This window comes from Suricata suricatta, chromosome 3, assembly GCF_006229205.1.
Source record: "Suricata suricatta isolate VVHF042 chromosome 3, meerkat_22Aug2017_6uvM2_HiC, whole genome shotgun sequence".
NCBI classification, from domain to species: domain Eukaryota; kingdom Metazoa; phylum Chordata; class Mammalia; order Carnivora; family Herpestidae; genus Suricata; species Suricata suricatta.
Window position 1 is genome coordinate 153,607,149 of NC_043702.1, and position 22,437 is coordinate 153,629,585.

Here is a 22,437-nt window from a genome sequence, read left to right on the forward strand (position 1 = left end):
ATTTGACTCAAGGGGCGCCTGGGTGGCTCAGTAGGTTAAGCCTCCGACTTCGGCTCAGGTCAGATCTCACATTTGTGGGTTCGAGCCCCACGTCAGGCTCTGTGCTGACAGCTAGCTCAGAGCCTGGAGCCTGCTTCCAGTTCTGTGTCTCCTTCTTTCTCTGCCCCTCCCCCTCTCGTGCTCTCTCTCTGTATTAAAAATAAATAAAACATTAAAAAAAAACTTGACTCAAAATTTTTGAAAAGAAAATGTTGCCATAGTCAACAGCACTTCAGGTTGTATGAACAACTCAGGCAGCAGGCTCACAGGCTGTGTTAATAGTGATGTTTTAGTAGGAGTCTGAGAGCATCATTTTAGAGAAAAACCCATTAAATTATAATTTTTTATACTTTTTTGCTTTTTTATTTAAACATTTTTAGTGTTTATTCAATTTTGAGAGACAGAACGTGAACAGGGGAAGGAGACACAGAATCCGAATCAGGCTCCAGGCTCTGAGGTGTCAGCACAGACCCGATTCAAGGCTCAAACCCACAACCCATGAGATCATTACCTGGGCTCAAGTCAGAGGCCTAACCAACTGAGCCACCCAGGTACCCCACTTTTTTTTAAGTTCATTTATTTATCTTGAGAGAGAGAAAGAGAGTGAGGATGAGACAGAGAGAGAGAGAGAGAGAGAGAGGGAGAATCCCAAGCAGGCTCGATACTGTCAGCTCAGAGCTTGAAGCTCAACCGACTGAGCCACTAAGTGCCCCTATAATTTTCTACTCTTCTCCTTGTTTTACTTGGTTTTATTTTTTGGGGGAGGTGGTTGGATAACTTTTAGCCTTTTCTTTCTTCCATGAAGACAGCAGTATTTTGAGCAATTATAATCCATCTAATGCTTTCTGCTTTCTTCCCTCTCAGTTATGTTACAGAACCTGAATAAGGCGAGTGCAGTAGTCAGCTTCAGAAATGGCTGCTCAGGATCTCTCTCCCTGGTATTTATGTCATTGTAATGTCTCTCATGAGGTTCACATGGCAAAGAACAGAGTCCAGATTTCCTCCCACAAGCAGTGAGGAGCACAGACCCTCGTCCAATAACCCAGAAAAACTGAACCCTACCTACAACCACAAGAATAAGTTTGGAAGAAGACCCATCCTAGTTGAGGGCTAAGATGAATGCACTTTTAGGTGATAATCACAATTACAGACAGTCTGAGCCAGAGCCATCAAGTAGGCTGCCACTGAACCTAACCCACAGAAATTGTGAGAAATGTTTATTGCTTTAAGTGACTAGATTTGAGAATAATTATTATATCGCAGTAGGTAACTAACACAATAGTAGACATGAAGAATGCAAAGGGATGTCCTTATGTGCAAGGATATAATGATACCAATAATATATATATATTAACCAGTAATGGATATGCTTGCTGGCCCCCGAAGACACAAAAGGGAACATATTTTAAAATCTTTACTGCAATGCTATTACTACCACTTCTAGAAAATCTAGTAATAATATTTTGAAGACTAAGAGAAATCCTACAGATTATGTATTCCAAATTTCAATATGGTATGATGCCTTGGTCAAATCATAGGTCACATATTTTCCCTACTCATCTTTCACCCTCAGTTCCATTGTCTTGAATACAACTTTTCATCCTAATTTTTGAAAACACATATAATCTCTTCTGTGTCATATTCACTTGCTTTTAGGAGCCATTGGTTGGAAAATGTGTTAGTATGCAAAAACTACCAAAGATAAAATTCAAGTTCCTGTTGATGGTTTTTCTTTCTTTTTTTAAATGTAACATTTCTGTATACAACCCATGTGCATCTTTAGTGAACTTAAAGGATTCTAAAATTATGGACTCTACCAAATGTGAACACATTTGGAGTATGGCCCTAGATCATTAAAGACTAAAAGCATTGGGAAGAATAATGTCCCAAAGCACAAGTGTCTTTCTCATTTACTACCACATCTAACTGCTTTAGATCCTGAAATTCATTATAAATGTTGCTCATAAACATTTAACTTTCGTTTCAATGATTAATTGAAGAGCATGTTTACTAGTCACTACCATTTTATCCCCTGCAGCAAATTCTGGCACAGTGGCCTTCTATCAGTCCCATAATTCTGGCTACGTTCAGTGTTTGTATTTCAAGTTGCACGGACATTTATGAATTCCCATATTTTAACCAGTTTACAGCTTAACTCAAATATTAAAATATAAGCATTGCCATTGATTTCATGGGGTGGTTCCAAATTTAGCCTGTTGATGATATTTGACTTCCAATGTACTGCAGGTATTCAATAGCACTATCATTTTCCAAATTAGCTTTTTATAAGTAAAAATTCAGAGATTTTTATCTATTCTGTGTGCTATTCATATAGCAAAATTGAGGGTGTTTTGCTTTTCATTATTTCAAAAACAATTCTATTCAATCTTTATAAATACTTCCTCTTGAATGTGAAAAACATAAGATCAAGACAAAAACAATAGCTGGAAAACATTTCATTTAAAATGTGACACCAGGAGGTGTCTGGGTGGCTCAGTAAGTGAATCAATCGTTTGACTCTTAATTTCGGCTCAGGTCATGATCTCATGGTTCCTAAGTTCAAGCCCCAGTTGGGCTCTGTGCTGACAGCATGGGGCCTGTTTGGGATTCTCTCTCTGCTCTCTCTGCCCCTCCCCTGCTCTCTCATTCTCTCTTTTAAAAAAATAATAAAAATAAAAATGTAACACTGTTGTCAAGGCCAAAAATAGTTTAATATAATATTTCTTGATATATCTAATGTATTGAATATAATTACTATTCAGTATATAGATACATTAAAAAGAAAAAAATGATAAAATAAAACTTTATAGCTCCAGGTTTACATTTTACGTTACTCTACCGGGATCCATCATAAAAATAAATGTATTTTGAACTGTTAATCAAGTTTTCATGAAAATATTAAATTCAAAAGTACTCAGAGTCAAGTGGAAAATTGGTAATAAAAAAGATATTTATAAACAATTTTCTACAGTGTGACATTTATTATCAGTTTCTGAAGGTGGGTGAAATAGGAGGACATAGTTAATTCAGCTTAGGGTTTTTCACAAGAGGACATGTAAGGCAATTCAAAGAAATAGATGTAGAAGTGTTGAATGGTAAGAGTCTTGAGAAAGAGATTAAAGTCTTCTTCTATGGTATCTCGATTATTAGAAGGCAGAATAAACATAGAAAATAATTGGGAATAAATAGGGGCAGAATGGGAAGGTAGTGAATTCATTAGGGTACGTAAATATAGAATTAGAGCTAGAGGACTGCTGTCAGATATCTGGATGTTTAATTAATTCAGAGGTAGAGCTGTTCCAGATGATGTTGGGATGGAGAATATAGTCATGGAATGAGATTAATGGAATGGAGATAAAAATCACTGGGTTAGAGGAATCAGAGGCCAGTACATGATCCCTTCTGTGAAAAAGACTCTTATTTACTGAAGTTTCTCAGATTACAGTGTTAACAAAGTTGGAGAACACGAACTGGCACCAGAAGAATGTGGGGATATATGACCTCCAAATGGGCTATTTTTTTCCCCTGAAAACAAAAATGTCATGTTTAGGAAAGAAGTGAATTTGAGGAATAAAATTGGTGATGAACTACCTTCTTTTTTTGAGGAAGAAAAATGGTGATGTTGCACCATCTGCAACTCTTCTTGTAAGAAACAGCACAATAAGAAATCTTCAGAAACGGCAAAGAACATGATTACTTAGCAGGGGAGGTATGCCCAAGGTAAATAAGAGGCAAGAAGAAAATATTCTAGCATGAGGTGAAATATGAAGGAAAATGAGTTTATGTAAAACAGAGAGGAGGCCATGGGGGACGATCAGCAGCAGGATGGAAGCCACTCTGCCGACTCTGGAACACAGGCATAACCACAGTGGGTGGAGGTATGTGGCAGGACAGACACCCGGTGGAATTTGAGTTTGGATAAATGTGATGGATGAATAGCTAGAACAGGGTGGTGGAAATAACTGGATGCTGTCTCTAAGAGGAACCCAGGTGTGAAAATACTTCCAAGCTGAACCAAGTAAAGACAATGACTGGTTTCAGATTTAGATAAAATCCTCTGTTTGCAATCCAATTATTACCTTGTAGTTGTGTAGTTTGCAGTCATTAGTTTAAAATCCGATAGAATGCTGCTGTGTAGGGTATAGAAACTGTCAGTAGGTCATTCTTTCCTCCCTAAAATATGAGAACAAGAGAACAAGCCACATGAGCCACAGAATCATTGTACATTTCAAAACCCATGAAAGAGATGGGGATATAAAGAAATGTGAATGAACTTCCACAAAGTGGCTAGCCATTCTTAAGGGACAAAATATTCTCAGTGGCTTTTAGCACTGGCCAATAAAAGCTGGGTGAGAAGAAATCTGCTCTTCTGAGAATTGTGAAGAAACAAGACACATTTTTAACAAACCTTTAAATGTCACTGGGAGGGCTTGATGGCTAGAATTATGGGGAGTCCAAGTCCCAACTCCAGACAGCACTCATGCACCCACTATTTCCCAAGGATTTACACCACTTACAAGAAGGGTGGACAGGGCAGAGACCTAGAAGAGATGTCCCCTGGTGCAAGAAGTCTTTCTGATTGCAGGGCATCAACACAAGTCAACTGAAGGAAAGAGAAAAAAGAGCAATGAGAGAGACATACTGGAACTCTTGAGGACTTCATGCAAAGTAACAGTAACAGCAGTCAAGTAACAATCTTGGAAGGGCAGAAGGAGGAGCAGAACTGAGAAAATCTCTCCCAGTGATAAGGATGCATGGCAGTCACCCTCTTTCACTTACCTTCCAAAGAGTAGAGTGGGAGACCAAGCTTTTATCTTTTTTTAAGTTTATTTATTTTGAGAGAGAGCATGAGAAAGGGAGAGGCAGAGAGAGAGGGAGAGAGATAGAATCCTAAGCAGGCTCCCCACTCTCAGCACGGAGTCTGGTGTGGGGTTCAAACTCAAGAAACTTGAAATATGACCTGAACCAAAAATCAAGAGTCAGATACTTAACTGGCTGAGCCACCCAGGTACCTCCAAGCTTTTATCTTTAATATAAAAACTATTTAACTATGTTGTTTTCAGATATACTAAAGTTTTTATCTATGCTTACATGTGTATAATGTAATATATACATCAGCATCTATATCTATCTATCTATCTATCTATCTATCTATCTATCTATCTATCTATTTTACAAAGAGAGAATGTGTGAGCTGGGGAGGAGAGGGCAGAAGGAGAGAGAGAGAATCTTAAGCAGGCTCCACGCTGATTGCAAAGCCCAACAATGTGGACCTCAATTCCATGGCCCTGGGATCATGACCTAATACAAAACGAAGAGTCCAAAGCTCAACCTACTGAGCCACTCAGATACCCCTATTTTCTTGATTTCTATATTATGCTTATTGAAGTAAAACTATATTGTCCTTGTGAACATATTTTTTGTGATCGATTGATAATTGTGACTTCCATGGTAGACTAATACATAATGACTTTGTTATACACATCTTGTGTGTATTATACAGGAATGTATTTATGCTTTTACTGTATACCATTCACCTGTGGTCTAAACTTGTTAATCACATAATTCAAATCTTCTTTACTTTTGTTTTTATCTATCTCATTAATCTAACAACTTTTGAAAATGATGTGTGAATATTTCCAAGTGCAATGGTTGCTGAATTGCTTTATTTGTTGGTTTTATCTACTGCTCTACAAGAACAGTTTTAACCATTTATTGAACAGTGTCTTCAAAGTGCCTAAAAGAGGGCTGGACACAAATCAGCCTCTAATAAATACTTGTTGATTTCAAATGGATATAATTCTACACTATGTATTTTGATTTATGCAGTTCAAAATATGTATAGTCTCATGATCATTACAAATTGTGATCATTACAGTATAAATGTGTGTTGATCAATACACATTTCTCAATTAAATGATTATTTCTTAGAATAATACATTGCTTGATTTTGAAATTGGGATTCCTACATGCTTTTTGTTCAAAGTGGTGGTACCTTAACAGGGTGGCCCAGGAGGATAATTTTATCATCTTCTGATATTACTATGAGTGGAATCTTACTGCATATACTTTTGTGTTGTCTTCTTTCAGACAAAATTATGTTTGTGAAACTCATCCTCAATGATTCACATTCTTGTAATTCATTCATTTTGTTGATGTGTCATACTGCCTCCATGAAGATAATACATTGATCCATCATACTATAGGAAGATAGTTTTGTTGTTTCCAGTTTGAATTTTTATTGATAATACTGCTATGGACATTCTCATCTATGTCTTTTGGTATAAATATACACACAATTTCCTAGGGCATGTAATTGCTGAGTCACAGTTCAGTTTTCATAAATACTTCCAAATAGCATTCAAACTGATTTTGTCACCAGCAAGATTCCAAGACCTGACCTTTACTGCCACCTGCATGTACTCATGAACTTTGTCCCACATTTTCTTCTTTCCATTTTATCTTTTAATCCAGGCAAAAGACCCAATGGGCAAAGCATTGGGGTGGAATGGAAACTACCCATTCTGCCACCCCCTCGCCCCCAGCAATAGTGACTCCCCAGAGGAATAACTCTGGGAACTCAGACCACCCAGACCAACTACACCTGCAAAGATAGTCACCATGGCCTTATTATAATGTGAAAACCTTTGCTGAAGGAGGAGCATAAACTTCATGAACATAACATATAATGTATGCATAGGCATGTTTCCTTAAGATGCATCTGTGACCTTATGCTATCTCTACATAAGATAACAAAACTCCCCTTTATGAATATCTACCCAACCCTAAATAAAAGGAACCCATTCCTCCTTGTTCTGAGAGTCACAGATTTGAAAGTCATTCCCCTGATCTCTTTATTTGCTGCAAGTGAACTTTCCTTTGTGTGACAACTCCATCCTTATGAAGGCTATTCTTTGCCACGGAAGCATTCCTCTTTGGAGTAAATGTATGAATTTCTAGAGAGCATGTAATATTTGAAAAGAAATCAAAGGAAAGAAAGAAAAATGAAAGAGGGAGGTGGGAGGAAGAAAGGAAGGAAGGAAGAGGAGTGAAGGAATGAAAGAAAGAAGGAAAGAAAAGAAAATGAAAAGAAAGGGAAAAGGAAAGAAAGGAAAAGAAAGAAAAGGAAAGTTAAGGAAAATTAGAAAGGTAAGAAAGGAAAGGGAAAGAAGGAAAAGAAAAAGAAAAGAAAAGGGAAAGAAAAAATGTATGCACCATAAAAGCAGAGAATAAGAAACCTGAGCTATATTGCTCTAGTTGGATTTCATGGAAAGTCAGGGATAACATAGAAACCGGCTTCAGGGACTAGACTACAACTGAAATTATCCGCTAAAACTTAAAAGAGCGGACATACCATGTCCTCAGTCCTCCTCCGTCATTAAGTCCAGACTTGTACAATGAACACAAAACCTCATCCTGTTCTACTTGCATCCTTGTGCACGTCCTGGCTTCACTTTATTCAAAATTCTTGTGCAGGTCTTATTTTGATTTACTCATAAAGTAGTGTTTCACACTGCCCTCTAGAACCTGAGGTTTTGGCATATTTTTATATGTGTTTTTCAAATGTTTTTCTTCCACTAACTGATTAAATTACTTACTGTGCATTTTCAGATCTAGTCCCCAAAATGTAGACGTAATAGGGCCTAAGAATGATTATCACACTTCTCATACAGTTTTCCAAAGCCAGAAAAAGAAATCATGGGCTTATGATAAACAATATACAATAGAATAAAGAACAAAATAAAAAAGAAAAGATATTGAGGAAAATCAAAAGTTTGAAAATTATAGAAATTTTAGTGGGCTGTTCTGTATCTTTATAACACTGTTAGATAATGCCTCTGCCAAGTAGGGGTACAAAGCCTAAAGCATTAATGAGGCAGAGGTATAATTCCCACTAGATGGGGTTAAAAGTATATGGATAACATTGGAAAAACATTGCCAAGAACCTCAGGAGTCAGAAAGAGTGAAATCCCCGTTAAAGGCAGTCATCACTTCAGCTCACCCCGATCTTTCCTCATAGCACATTATTTAAGTCCCAGTTGCTACGGATACTCCCCAAGAGGAGAGTTCCTTTGACTCACGGTATCTTGCCCAGTAGGCTCCCCATAAACTCAGGCCCGTCTTCAGATTAAAGTCTTTACTCTCAGCCATTCACCCTCACTCTAGTCACCACGGCCACGGAGAGTGGATTTATGAGCTGAAAGACCGTATCTACTGCTGTCTCTTCAGCAAGGGCGTCCTGTGACTTTAGTCTCTTAAAAATGGAAGGGAAGACATTACATTAGCAATTGCAATAACACCACAAAGTAGCATTCATTTAATAGTTTGTTGATCTTGGAAATGTCTATGGGTATGAGCCTCCAGATTTGAGAGAGAGAAAAAATTGAGAACAAAAGAGTAAAAGCATTTGCTTTCAATCATGTCCTGCTTAGCAGAAATATTAAAAGTAAGCATCCTCTTACTGTGAAATGACAGTTCAGCCATATTTTCTCTGGCTTTTTTTTATAAGGTTGATGATAATTTATTTTATACCTGAATGGATAAAATATTTTGACCCATTATTGATTAAGGTTAAACATAGCAGAATTAAATCTGCTCATTTAAGTGTGATAACAGTATCTTTAAAACCTATACTCTTCAGATTATAATACAACGTCCTTATGACTTATGTTCAATACCATGACAGACAAAAAGTAACAAATAAAAAATTTCTTAGGAGTTGACAAGAAGACATACATGCATGTTTATCTGTCAACACCTTCTTTTCTGTTTTGTACATATTTTTTGTTGTTGTTTTGCTTTTCTTTCCCTTTTTTAAGAGTTCAAGATTCTTCTCAATGGTCTATGGCTATGGTTCATACGTTTTTATTGCTCTGTATATTTTTCCATTGTGGTTATACCACTACTTATTCATTTATTCTAATGTTGACAAGCATTTGGGTTGTGTCTAATCTCTGGGAATTTGAAATTATGATTCTATGCATATTCTCGTGCATGTTTTGTGGTTTTTTAATTTTTTTCTTAATGTTTTATTTATTTTTGGTACAGAGAGAGACAGAGCATGAGAGGGGGGAGGAACAGAGAGAGAAGGAGACACAGAACCAGAAGCAGGCTCCAGGCTCTGAGCTAGCTGTCAGCACAGAGCCTGACACGGGGCTCAAACCCACGAACGTGAGATCTGACCTGAGCCGAAGTCGGAGGCTTAACCAACTGAGCCACCCAGGCGCCCTCTCATGCATGTTTTGGGATTAGATATGCACTTCTTTTGCTAGGGTCTACAGCTGCAAGTAGGATTGCTAAATTGTGAGATATGCATATGGTGAACTTTTGTAGAAGTTGCCAACCTGTTCCCCAAAAGTTTTGTCTGATTTGCATGACAGCCAGCAGTGCTACGAGAGTTCCCACGGACCCACGTCCTCACTGACACTGACCCTGGCAGACTTTGTGTTAGCCATCTGATCTGTGACTCAGGAACATCATAGTGTGGCTTTTCTTTGCTTTTGCCTGGTTACTAAAGACATCGAGTGCCTTTTAAAGTTTAGTTTATCTCATTGATTTGTGAAGTTTTTTATATATTCCATATAGTCACCATTCTTTAGATTATCTTTTCACAACTTAAAAAAATTTTTTGTTAATGTTTAGTTTTGAGAGAGAGAGACAGAGAGAGAGAGAGACAGAGCTTGAGTGGGGAGGGGCAGAGAGAGAAGGAGACACAGAATTCAAAGCAGGCTCCAGGCTCTGAGCTGTCAGCACAGAGCCCGACGTGGGGCTTGAACTCATGAACTGCGAGATCTTCCCCTAAGCCAAAGTCGGACGCTTAATCGACTGAGCCACCTAGGAGCCCATCACAAATTTTATTAGTTTTTAATTTTAACATATAAACAGCATGTCAATGCTTTTTATGAATTAGTTCCTTTGTGTTTTTTCCTAGAAATCATTCTTTTTCTCAAGGTCATGAAGGTCGCCTCCTACACTATCTTTAAAAGACTTTATATATTTGAATTTCAATTAGGTCTTCAATTTCCATAGCATTGACTCCATTTTAGTTTGGTGATGTAGCAGTCCAATTTCATTTCTTTTCCTTATATGGATAAACAGATTTCCTACTACCAATTATTGAAAATTCTGTCCTCCCACTACCTGGAAAGTCAGAATGTACACATCAAGCTTCTACACATGTGCATGTCTATTCTTAGACTTTTTCTTCTGTCTCATTTGTTATGTTGTCAACTCTGGCAATATGGCATTGTTTTTCTATAAGTCTTTATATCTGACAGTATATGTCTTCTTTTGTGTTTTCCTTCTTCAGTAGCATTTTGACCATAGTTGGACAGTTCATTTCTATATAAGTTTTAGAATCAGGAAAGAAAAACTATTTGTTACTTTTATTTTAAAATAAAACATATCATGGCACCTGGGTGGCTCACTTGGTTAAGCATCCAAATCTTGATTGTGACTGAGGTCATGATCTCATGGTTCATAAGTCCGAGTCCTATATCAGGCTCTTCTCTGACAATGTGGAGCCTACTTGGGATTCTTTCTCTCTCTCTCTGCCCCTACCCTACTGATACTCTTTGTCTTTCTCTTTCTCAAAAGAAATAAACACACTTACAGAATAAAATTTAAAAAAGCATATATGTGTATTAATGTGTATCCAGCCATCATATGAATAACTTGCTAATCCTAATAATAATAATTATTAATTTCATTCTTTTGGATGTTGTATCCATGAAATCATACAACCTATGATTATTAACATTTTTTGTTTTTTCTTTCCTAATTATGAATTTTTGTCTCACTGAGATTTTGGGTTTATCTATTACAAGATGTGGCTTTCTTAGCTAATAGAACACATGATGCTTATTTAATCTATTTAGATTTTAGAGATCACATGGAATATTTGGCTGAATATTTGGTTTTAACTCATGAATCAAGTAAGGATAAGACAAAGTTTAGTTGCTGTCCTGGCTGTTGTTCACACTGTTGTGTGAACACTGCTGCTGATCCAGCAGATCCAAAAGAGGATTGATGCTTCTGTGTTGGATCAGGATTCTGGTCAGAGCATGCAGAAATCTCCAATCAGAGAAGCACATCACAGACTATTAGCTTATGGAAGAAGGCTATGCTAAGAACCATTCTTCTTGTGAAAAATAGTCTTGGCTTCCTACACTTGTGCAGCAGAACTCCTTCAAGTTAGAAATGGTATAAATGAGGGAGGGATGACTATAGGACTATAGGATTTAGGACTATGTCCTAAAGCCACGAATATTTTGTACACATCTCTGGGCCCACAGAGAGATCATAATGAGTGGTCAACTCAGGAAATCAAATTCAAGTCTGATTTTACAGTTTGTTTTGTCTCATTGACTGGCTCCTGCTAGAAGTGAAATGTTACTTCTTTTTACCTACATACTCAAGGATGGACCTGTAGGCTAGTGGAAAAGATCAATCCCTCATATGGACGGGACTTTGAACAGTATATCTAGAAGTATACTTTTCCTATGGAAAAAAAAAAAGTACCAGAGGTACAAATCTTCAATGATTTATGAACATTGGCTAACCACATGGCAAGAAGATAAGAGCAATTAAAAACTTGTTGTATTCCTCATAAAGGAGTTTGGGGAAAAGTTATAGGTATAGAAATTTCAGAACAAGTATCAAGTGAGAGTATATTTGTTTCCTATGTGAATGCTGACTATAGAGGAGACACTCAATAATCAGAGGGCCAGGCCTACCCATCCTGGTCAGCTTCTTTCAGTAATTACCATAAAACCTGATCAATATGCTCACAAGCAATTGGGATAGAGATCATCCCTGTACCAAATAACAGGACTTCACCTCACCGAGGCTAAATTAACCACTGCCATTAATGGGGTTCAGTCTCAAAACTGCAGAGAACACTGTTACTACCTGATACAACACCATTTCCTTGGAAGATTGAGAAATCACTTAATGAAATTTTGATTACTTGACCCCCTTCTTTGCCAAGTAAGCAACTTTTTTCACCTGATAAAAATTATGCTGGATGTGGATGCGTCATCTCTGGCCATAACATTTCTCTAAGCACTATCAATTGTAGATTATCTAATGCAGTGTTATGATATGAACAACACTGCTTTTGAATAAGCAATTTACTTTACAATGATAACAACAAAATTAGTATCATTGATGGAGTGGCTCATGTTTAAGGAGTGTGTTTGTCTTACCAGTATTCTCAGCTAAAAGAAACTTGTTTTCTTTTTTTTAATTTTTTAAATGTTTTTATTTATTATTGAGAAAGAGAGAAACAGAGCATGAGTGGGGGAGGGACAGAGAGAGAGGGAGACACAGAATCAGATTCTGAGCTCTCAGCACAGAGCCTAATGCAGGGCTCAAACCCACGAACCGTGAGATCATGACCTGAGCCGAAGTCAGCCGCTTAACTGACTGAGCCACTCAGGTGCCCCAATAAATAAAGTAAAGTTAAAGTGACCATTTGAAGAGTTAAAATGGCATCAACATAAGCTGTAAGTATATTGTCCTATAGGATGGGATATTTGCAAGCACCTACTTGTATATACTGAAATAAGCAATTATGGTGGATATGAAGATGCCTTCCTTGTGCAATATTTAATATTGTGTCTGCTATGGCCACAGCACACTGTTCTGGTGTTCAACATCTACAAGTGATATTTCCTAATAATTCACTAGTAAGTTTTTGTTTTCAGTCACCTAAAGTCTACTCTTCTGGTTTAGAAATTTAATTCATTCAGGCAACAAAACATTGTTCCCATACAGTCACCATACCACTTTAGATCCCTATACCATTAAATCAACAAGAAGAGATGCTTATTATTATGCTTATAATTCTGACTATCAAGAAGAAGTAAGTAGGCAGGAATATGTTTTGAAAACAGAAGATGCTCAAGTAAATTGCCCAACTCCTTCATAACCTGTAATAATAGAAAAAAAAAAACCAGAAACACTCATTAGTACTCAAAACGTGTACTAGGCAATAAAAGTTGAAGTGCAGAGACGCTGGCTGAGGAAGAGCAACATGGAGTACGTGGTGAAAGACAGGAATATAAATATCAAGTGCAGCTCTGTGAACGGAAATGCAGATTTTAATAACCATGATCTCTCTTCCTTTCAAATAGCTATATAGTTAAAAGAGTTACATTTCCCTATGAATTTGCGAACACAGTGACTATGAATATTTTCTATTTTGCCTCATTATGGATGTAGGCTTTGCTCTTCCTTTTCCCTAATACTTTATATATGGTGTATTTTTTTATAGCTGACTTATAAATTGGCTTTCTGTTTATAGAAAATCAAGGCAGAATTTTGACCAAATACATAGAGAATGGATATCACTTTGAGATGGATCTCATGACTGATGGTGTCCTGGGAATCCTCTTTGGCTCTGTCTTACAGTGAAGACAGATATTCATTACATGTAGAAAGCCATGAGTGGAATTTGAGTAGCCAAACTGATGGAGTATGATGGAGATGTTGATTGATACTCAAAACCACTTTTTGCCTTTTATTTGTAGGGTTGGAAAGCTAAACATTGCAGTTTTAGGCTCCTTTAAAGCTAGAGTTTGAATGTAAATTAGGTATTACATTTATAAATTGGAGGTGAGGCAGATCCGTATTTCTGGAGTATTATGGGCAGATAAGTTTGTTAAAAAAATGAGGGTTAGCAGAAACTGGACTCCTTGTCCTAATGTCTGATTACCAGCTTCATGTTCCAACAAAATAACGACTGTGGCAACACTCTTAGAAGAGGTAGGAACTGTTCCCTAAACTCGGGGACAGAAGCAGTGTCCTGGCTTCTTGGTCTCCGCTATAGTGGTATGAAATTAAAGCCCAAATTGGGGCACCTGGGTGGCTCAGTTGGTTAAGCCTCCGACTTCGGCTCAGGTCAGATCTCACGTTCGAGGGTTCGAGCCCTGTGTCAGGCTCTGTGCTGACAGCTAGCTCAGAGCCTGGAGCCTGCTTCCGGTTCTGTGTCTCCTTCTCTCTCTGTTCCTCCCCCCTCTCATGCTCTGTCTCTCTCTGTATCAAAGATAAATAAAACATTAAAAAATTTAAAAAATGAAATTAAAGCCCAAACTTACTTGTAGCTGTGTGACGATAACTGCACTATTTCAGCCAAAAATTGTGCAAGCATCTTCTTGGTCTGTCTGTCTTGCACAGAACCTTGACTGATATATCGATTTTATTACTGCTGTTGTCTTGTCATATAACACAGGCACACTCATACACAAACATATGTTTAAAACTTATTTATAAATAAATACATACATACATAAACAAACAAATAAATAAAGGTTTTCTTTTAATTTGTCCTGGAACAGTTTTTTTAATATATTGCTTCTAATATAACCTTTCCTACAGTAGGCAAAAAGGCTAGCTCATGGTGTAATTAAAAAACAACAATGACATCCGTTTCTAGCCAGAGGCAGTAATGGGGCAAAATTTACTGACTTGTTCTCAAATGACTAAAAGACTGGGCAAACATATAAAACAGTGGCTTTCAATACACTGGACATCAGGCAATGAAGAAGAGTGATTGCTGAGAAAATAGGAAACAAAGTAAATCCTATTATTTCCCTGGTTAACTGCCTGAAGACATTTCCAGGCTGTGGCTCAAGGCTCAGACAACAGGAACTCAAGCAGAGCCAGAAAGTCTCCCTGACTTGATAAGGTGGAGAAAGCAATGGTGGCCAGAACTGTAGGAAAATATATCAGATAAAAAAAATCGCTGCAGAGGAGGAGAACCCTTCAAGAATTTAGTTAAGTATTGATGAGTGCATGCCTGGGAGGAAGCCACCCAAGGGTGTGGAAAGGGTGACAGAAAGTATTAGAGCAAAATAACCTCTGGTCTTCCAAAGTGCCAGAAAATTGCCTGCTATCACCAACCATATTGGAAATCTCATCATTCCAAAGGTCTTGACTTGGTAGAGGAGAGGAATTGAGCCTAGACTAAATGGTCTTCTAGTCTGCCTACCACAGCACGAGAACAAGATTTAAAAGAACCATACCATTTTCAAGATTTAATGATATCCATGAATGAAGCTCAAGAATACTTGAGGGATAAAAAAATATATCCACCACACACAAGTAGGAAAAACTCACACTGTCTGGTATCAGTCACACTGTCTAGAGTCATGCAAAAGTGAGGGAAGATGTGATTTATGAAGAGAAAAGGCAATCATTAGGGAAGAGTAAATTAAAAACACAATTAGTTATTAGAGCTATTAACATGTGAAAAATTAAAATGACTAACCATACCAAATTTTGGCAAGGATATGTATAACTAGAAATCTTATATACCATTGGTCAGAATATAAAATGTAACAAACACTAAAATTAGTTTGTCGGTGTCTTTTAGATTCTTTTTTGTTTAGTTATTTATTACAAAGAACAAACTGAGGGTTGATGGGGGAGGGTGGGAGAAAGGGGAAAATGGGTGATGGGCACAGAGGAGGGCACTTGTTGGGATGAGCAGTGGGTGTTGTATGTAAGCGATGAATCATGGGAACCTATTCCTGAAGGCAAGAGCACACTGTATACACTGTATGTTAGCTAACTTGACAATAAATTATATATATTTATAAAAGTTTATTTGTTTTGAGACAGAAAGCACAAGTCGGGGAGGGTCAGAGAAAGGAGAGAGAGTGAAATCCAAGCAGGTTCCACACTACCAGTGCAGAGTCCAATGTGGGACTCTCCATGAACTGTGAGATAAGGACCTGAGCAGAATTTGGGCTGTCAATGCGCTGAGCCACGCAGGTGTCCCAGTTTGTCAGTTCCTTAAATTTTAACAGATGCTTATCATATGAACCAGCCACGAATCTCAAAATATTTATGTTGAATTGAATACTTTTACTGAATGAAAACAGCCAGATAAAAGGAAGCACAGGGGAACCTGGGTGGCTCAACTGGTTAAGTGTCCGACTTCAGCTCGGTCATGAAATTTCTATAGTAACGGCAAGTAGATCAGTGGCTTTCTGGGGATGGAAAGAGATCATGAAGGAATAAGAAGCAGAAATTACAAAGAAATACATGGAAATTGTTGAGAGTGGAATATATTTTTTATCTTGATTTTGGTGATGGTTTCATGGACATATAAAAATATATCAAAACATCAAATTGTACACTTTCCATACATAATTCATTATGTTAGTTATGCTTCAGTAAACCTGCATTAAAAAATAAACTTAAAACTTCACTGCCTTAAAATAACAAAATGTGTGTGCATGTATGCTAGTATTCATGAAAACATTTACAACAGTGGGGCTGACATCAGAGGTAACCTGTCAGTATGGGTCACGGAACCCTCACGGATCCCAGCCAACTGAGATTTCACCATCCATAATGTTTTATACTACCATAGTAGAGAGAAAATAATGTGGCAAATAAGATATTTTTGTCATATTTCATTGGCTGAAATAAGTCATGGGCCAGACCTTGTTTCAAATGGGAAGAGAAATTAAGTGCTTGTGGAGACCATTAACAGCTAGGTACTAGAATCTATCAGATACCAAATTCATTTTCTATTTGCTTATAAAATGCACTCAGCCTCTTTGCAGGGGAAATAACTCAATAATTCACACAGTCATCTCATCAAGATCAAGGTCCAATAATTTTTGGTAATGCATTTTAACTTCTTCACCATGATGTAACACAAGGTGATTTTATATTCTGAATGTAATGTCTCTTTATCTGTAGATTGCACAACTAAAAAGAAAAGTTATCTACCCTCTGACACACCCTCTGTACTGATGGAGGTTGTGCAACATAATTACAGACATATCAGTTGTTGGTCCATAGAAATACTGTAATCCCTTTGGATATAGAATGTCCTTTGATGGTGTGAGACCTGAAATTAAAGTTCAAAATTATGTGCTGCTATAACATCAGAGGCTTGAAGGGCCACAAATGGCCTAAACACATGCTCCTCTCCTATGAATAAGGTCCCATAGTCAAACAAAGTACCTGCATTTTGCCCTGCCAGCATCAAACATTATTAAATAGGACAATCACATTCTCCAGAGAAACAGAAATTAGCCCATTCTCTTGTTCCAACAAAACCTGACTCCCATAATTCTTGTCTTAAGTACAAACCTTATGTAACCCTGCCTGGCCCTGTAGTTTTATATGTGACTAATAAAATGACAATACATGTGTGTGTGTATATGTATATATAATTACATATTATCTATTTGGTATTTGTCTACTAAAATTATATATTAACAACACATAATTATTATATGTGACTAATAAACTGCCATGATTTCATCTTCCAGTATCATGTGTTGTGGATACGGCCATTCCCAAACCCCAGAGTGGAAATGCCTCCTGCACCAACAGGTTGAAAAGGAGATGGTCCAAACAATTAGTGTCTGATTGCGCTACTTTAGAAGAACTCCCTTGTCCATTTTTCTCTGTGTTCTCCTCCAATCTGGTGGTTTTCAGGGACTGGGAAGTGGGAGAAATGGAGAGAGATTCATCAAGGATTACAAATTTCCAGTTATAAGATAAATATGTTCTTAGGGTTTAATGCACAGCAGGGTGACTACGGTTAACCATAGTGTACTATACAGTTAAAGTTGCTAAGAGAGTTGATCTTAAGTGTTCTCAACATACACACACACACACACACACACACACACACACACACACACATAAAAGAAAAGGAGAGGAAAAGAAAAGAAAAGAAAAAGGGAAAGAAAAAAAGGAACTGCGTGAGGTGATAGACATTTTAACTAACCTTATCGTGGTAACTGTTTTACAATACTTATGTATATCAAATCATCAGATTGAACAGTTTAAACTTATACAATGTTACATGCCAATTATATCTCAGTGAATGTGGAAAAAAATGAGGAATTATTATAAGTGGATGTTGAATTCTGGAGTGAGCAAGTAGGCAAACACTATAGGGACTGAGCCTCTTCAGTGGTGGAATAAGGACTTCATTTTCTGGGTGAACACGCTGAGTCAAAGTAGAGGTACTACTTTATTGGTTTCAACAGACAGATATTGGCTTGTTTTTTATTTTGCTTATGCATGGGCAGTTCCCTAGGAATTTCTCTTGTCCCCTTGCTCTTATTCCTGCATTTTTTCCACCAATCTAACAGTAACATTCCTGTCAGACATAAGTTTAATGTTTCTTATATTTCTCTTTTTTGGCACCTCATATGTCATTAGTGGAACTCTAGGAAATTCAGCTGTAAGAACTGAGGCAGAAACCATTTTGAATGAGAAGTTTTCACATAGAACAATCATAACTGTTAAAATCGTCAAGCTTCAATCCTTTGATGTGTTCCACTACTATACTTTGAAATATTTACCTATTTCATTTGGACAGAGCGAATAATGGACTCACTGCCTAATATGCCAAAAGCAATTTTTCAAAAGGACCTGACATGGATACAGACTTAGAATAATGTAAATTTCCATTTTCACAGGTCATTTTTAATTACATCATAACATTTGCTGATGTACTAGAAAACGAACATTTCCACAATTGCATATTGTTTACACATTGACTTAACACCAGTATAAATTATAAATTAGAATCTCCAAATCATACTCATTGTATCTTCGAAGCAGAATTCCAGAGAAAATGTTACCAAGATCAAAGTGGTATAACATTAAAGAATATTGTTAGTCTTTCTTCATAAGATCAAAGAAGGGATGATTTCAAATGCTGAAAAAGAACTTTATCTCAACCCCTTAGGAGACCAAATGTCAGATTTTAGGTTAGAAGAAGAAGTAAATTTATGCTTATTAAGACTGATGTGGAATTGGTAGGAGATGTCAAGTTACAAGACACTAAAATCTGGCACTATAAGTAAAGATAAATTCTCAAGTTAATGTTACAAATCTAGCGATATTAAAAAAAAACACTCCACTAAAATTGAAAGATTACAACTTGTAATGTTGAGAAAATGTCATGATTAGCTATATTAATGACCTCATGTATATGTTCAGTTCACTCACTTAAGACCATATTCCTTGATCACAATATTCAGTGAATATAGATGATCTGGATAAAAAATTTGAGTTACACCTGGTTGGAAGTTAAAACTCAAATTCTTTGTTTACAAAAAAATAATTGCTATACAAACAATAAATCACTATGAAACATAATGAAATTACAACAATTAATGAATGTGGTATAATTTGTCTATAACAGAAGACAAATCCCAAAGATTGATGAACTATTATCTATTTGATGATTCATATGTAGCTATCCCCCAATTATAAGCTTATCTTCTTATCTACACTTAAAATAAGTATAATAGGATCACTGTCCAGCCAGGGTTTGGGTATACTTACTTAATATGGCAGTCACAGTGAGTGACAAATTTTTGATGGTCATCTCAAATTCTCCAACTCTTACTGAGAGAATGAATGTTTTTTTTTATTTTTAATACTTATTTTGCCAGATAGTGTTTCATACCTTTGAATGTTTGGAGTTTTATAAGTATACATAGACTACTGAGTATTTGGGGAAGTTATATCCTTGGAATTATCTTATGGCCTCACAAAACAATTAGCCATGGACTTAAATTGACACCAAAAGTTCAAGTCATACCTAAAATGAAGAATCCAGGAGTGTCATAAAAGTTGTAATTGATTTACTGCAGCTATAGGAATGTTTTCTCTGGGTGTTTTTTGTTTGTTTGTTGGGTGGGTATATTCTTGCACCTTGTTTATTTTTCTAGTATAAAACTACTTTTCTTATTTTATCCATTGCTTACAAAAAACCATATTATTGTCAAGATTAATGTATATCATAGCTTTAATTACTTTTTAAATTGGTTGTGCTGATGATAGCTGGGAAGAACTGGGTTAAATAGTTAGTGGTGTGATTTTCTCTATCATATACTAGATTTAGACAAGTTATTCTTTGTGAACTGAACAGATAGACTAGTTGAGAAATGTTTAAACTTAAAGCTATAAGGAAGAAAATTACAACCAAAGTGACAATTTAAAAATATATGTGATATATAGATGATTGTAGTTGTGATGGTCTTGACCAAAAGTTTGGCTGCTTCATTTGGTAATTTTCTTGTGATTAAGATTTTCTGATTTTACAAATTAATGATTCAGGATGTGTGTTCATAGAGATGTTTCAGGGCCCAAGACAAAATTTGGCTAACCATGGTTTTCTAAACTGGTTATCAATCTAACAGACCTCCAACAATTAGCTCTTAGGTACTACTTGGATCATACCCATATTGGGCATCTGCCCTCTGCTTTTTCCCTGTGGAAGAGTTTCTCATAATTCAGGTGGAATAAGAAAGTTAAGAGCAAAATAAAACAAAAACAAAACAAAACAACAACAACAAAAAACATAGAATATGTCCTTTTACACATAGTAGTCATCAAACTATGGCCAATGAACCTATCAGGTGACATGAGTTTTGCTTATGGCCCTTGAGCCAAGGAAGATTTTTGCATTTATAAGTGTTTATAAAATCACAAAAGAAGAATTTGTCATAGGGATTGTATGTAGCCAAAAAAGCCTAAAATATTTTAATGTGGTCCCTGACAAATTTGAAAACCAATCACATAGATAAGCAATAGCAATAGCTATTAATATTATTAACGATTAACTAATTTTGCTGATGGCAAGAGAAAAGCAGGTTAACATCAAAATAATTACTAAATTTTATACTTCCAAAGCCCTTATACAAAGACCTAAGCCTAGTTAATTACCAAATATTACACCTTCAAATCAAAATTCAATACAAAATCCTAAGCCTGTATACCTTATACTAAGAACTAAGTCAAATTATTTATCACATGGTACACCTTAAAATGAAAAGACCTAATTACTTTGTACTACAAACATCTGTGTCCTAATTATATTACACAATGACATAGGTCTAAAGACCCTATACAAAGATTTATTTTGTTAGACATAGTGTGCTAAGCACACTAAATTTGGCAAGAACTAAATCAAACTGTTTGTTTCCAAATCACCTGGTGGCAAACTGGAAGAAAAGATGGAATTTAGGCTCAAGCAACTCAATGAGTACATGCCTTGATGAAAGGAAGCTCTCGCAGACTGCCCACCAAGGGTCTCTCGTGCAGTGTATAGAGGTAGAATTGATTTATAGCTCAACTGGAAAAGATTTGGGGGTTCTTGGATGTCTGATTTTTTAATTTTTTTTTTACTCTTGACCAAAGTAGGATGGAGGGATTTATGATATGCTGCTTAAACTCAGGTTTCACAAATAACACACAGGGCCAATTTCTTTATTGGTATTTCAACTGACCTAGATGACTCTAGATAGTCTGGCAGTGTTACATGACAATAAGTGTGTAAAAACTGTACTAAAAATTTCTGTTTGGGTCTCTTCTATATACAGATAGTGGGGGTTCAATTTGGAAATATGCAACAGTCCATACACTAATAAGGACTGTGGAGAGTTTGCACTTGGTCTGTTTTTAGAACATCCTATTGTTTTCCCACACACTCTTTTTATCTTGGGGCACCATATCATTTGCCTTTAAATAAAAGCCTTCTATGACTATGTCCTATGGAGGCTGATGAGTCCTTTCAAATATCCAGATTTGGGAGACCTTGAGTAACCTCAAGACCACTTCTAGAATTGTCAAAGGATAGTGAGACCATGGCTTAAAGTCCAAAATGAAAGGATGAAGCTGAATTTATAACTGACTATAATGTCATATGCTTACTATATATGGTTAGTTATATGTAGCTCAACCACAGTATTCCAATTAATGCAGACTGCTGATTTTTATATATATGTGTATGTGTGTATGTATGCGTGCATTTTATTGTTGTTATTGTTAAGCATGGGAATCTCTGAGTAGTAGACTTTCAGAGGTAAAAGTAGACTGACATTATTTTCATGAGCATAAGTGATTGATTAGCTTTCAGAGGTGTGTTTATTGCACTCTATTCTTACTGATTAGCTGACTTTCAGAAATGAGAGGATGTCATTGATCTGTGTTTAGAGAGATAATTTGATTTTGAAGGAATATACATACATGTATATATATATATTTCTTGGTAACTTATTAATAAAATATAAATTTTATATTTAGTATATAACTCATATATTTTACTAATAAGTAATCAGGATACAAGATTATATAGGGTAAATACTGAGAAATTAAATATGCTTATCCTGTTTATAAAGTTATCATTTTGTTACAACCAAAGAATTTTCAGTGCCTTGCTTTAAGAATATTTTATAATTTCTTCTTTTTTTAATGTTTACTTTTGAGAGAGAGACCCAGAGTGTAAGCAGGAAAGGGGCAGAGAGAGGGAGACACGGAATTCAAAGTAGGCTTCAGGCTCTGAGCTGTCAGCATAGAGCCTGATGCAGGGCTCGAACCCACAGACCATGAAATCTGACCTGAGCC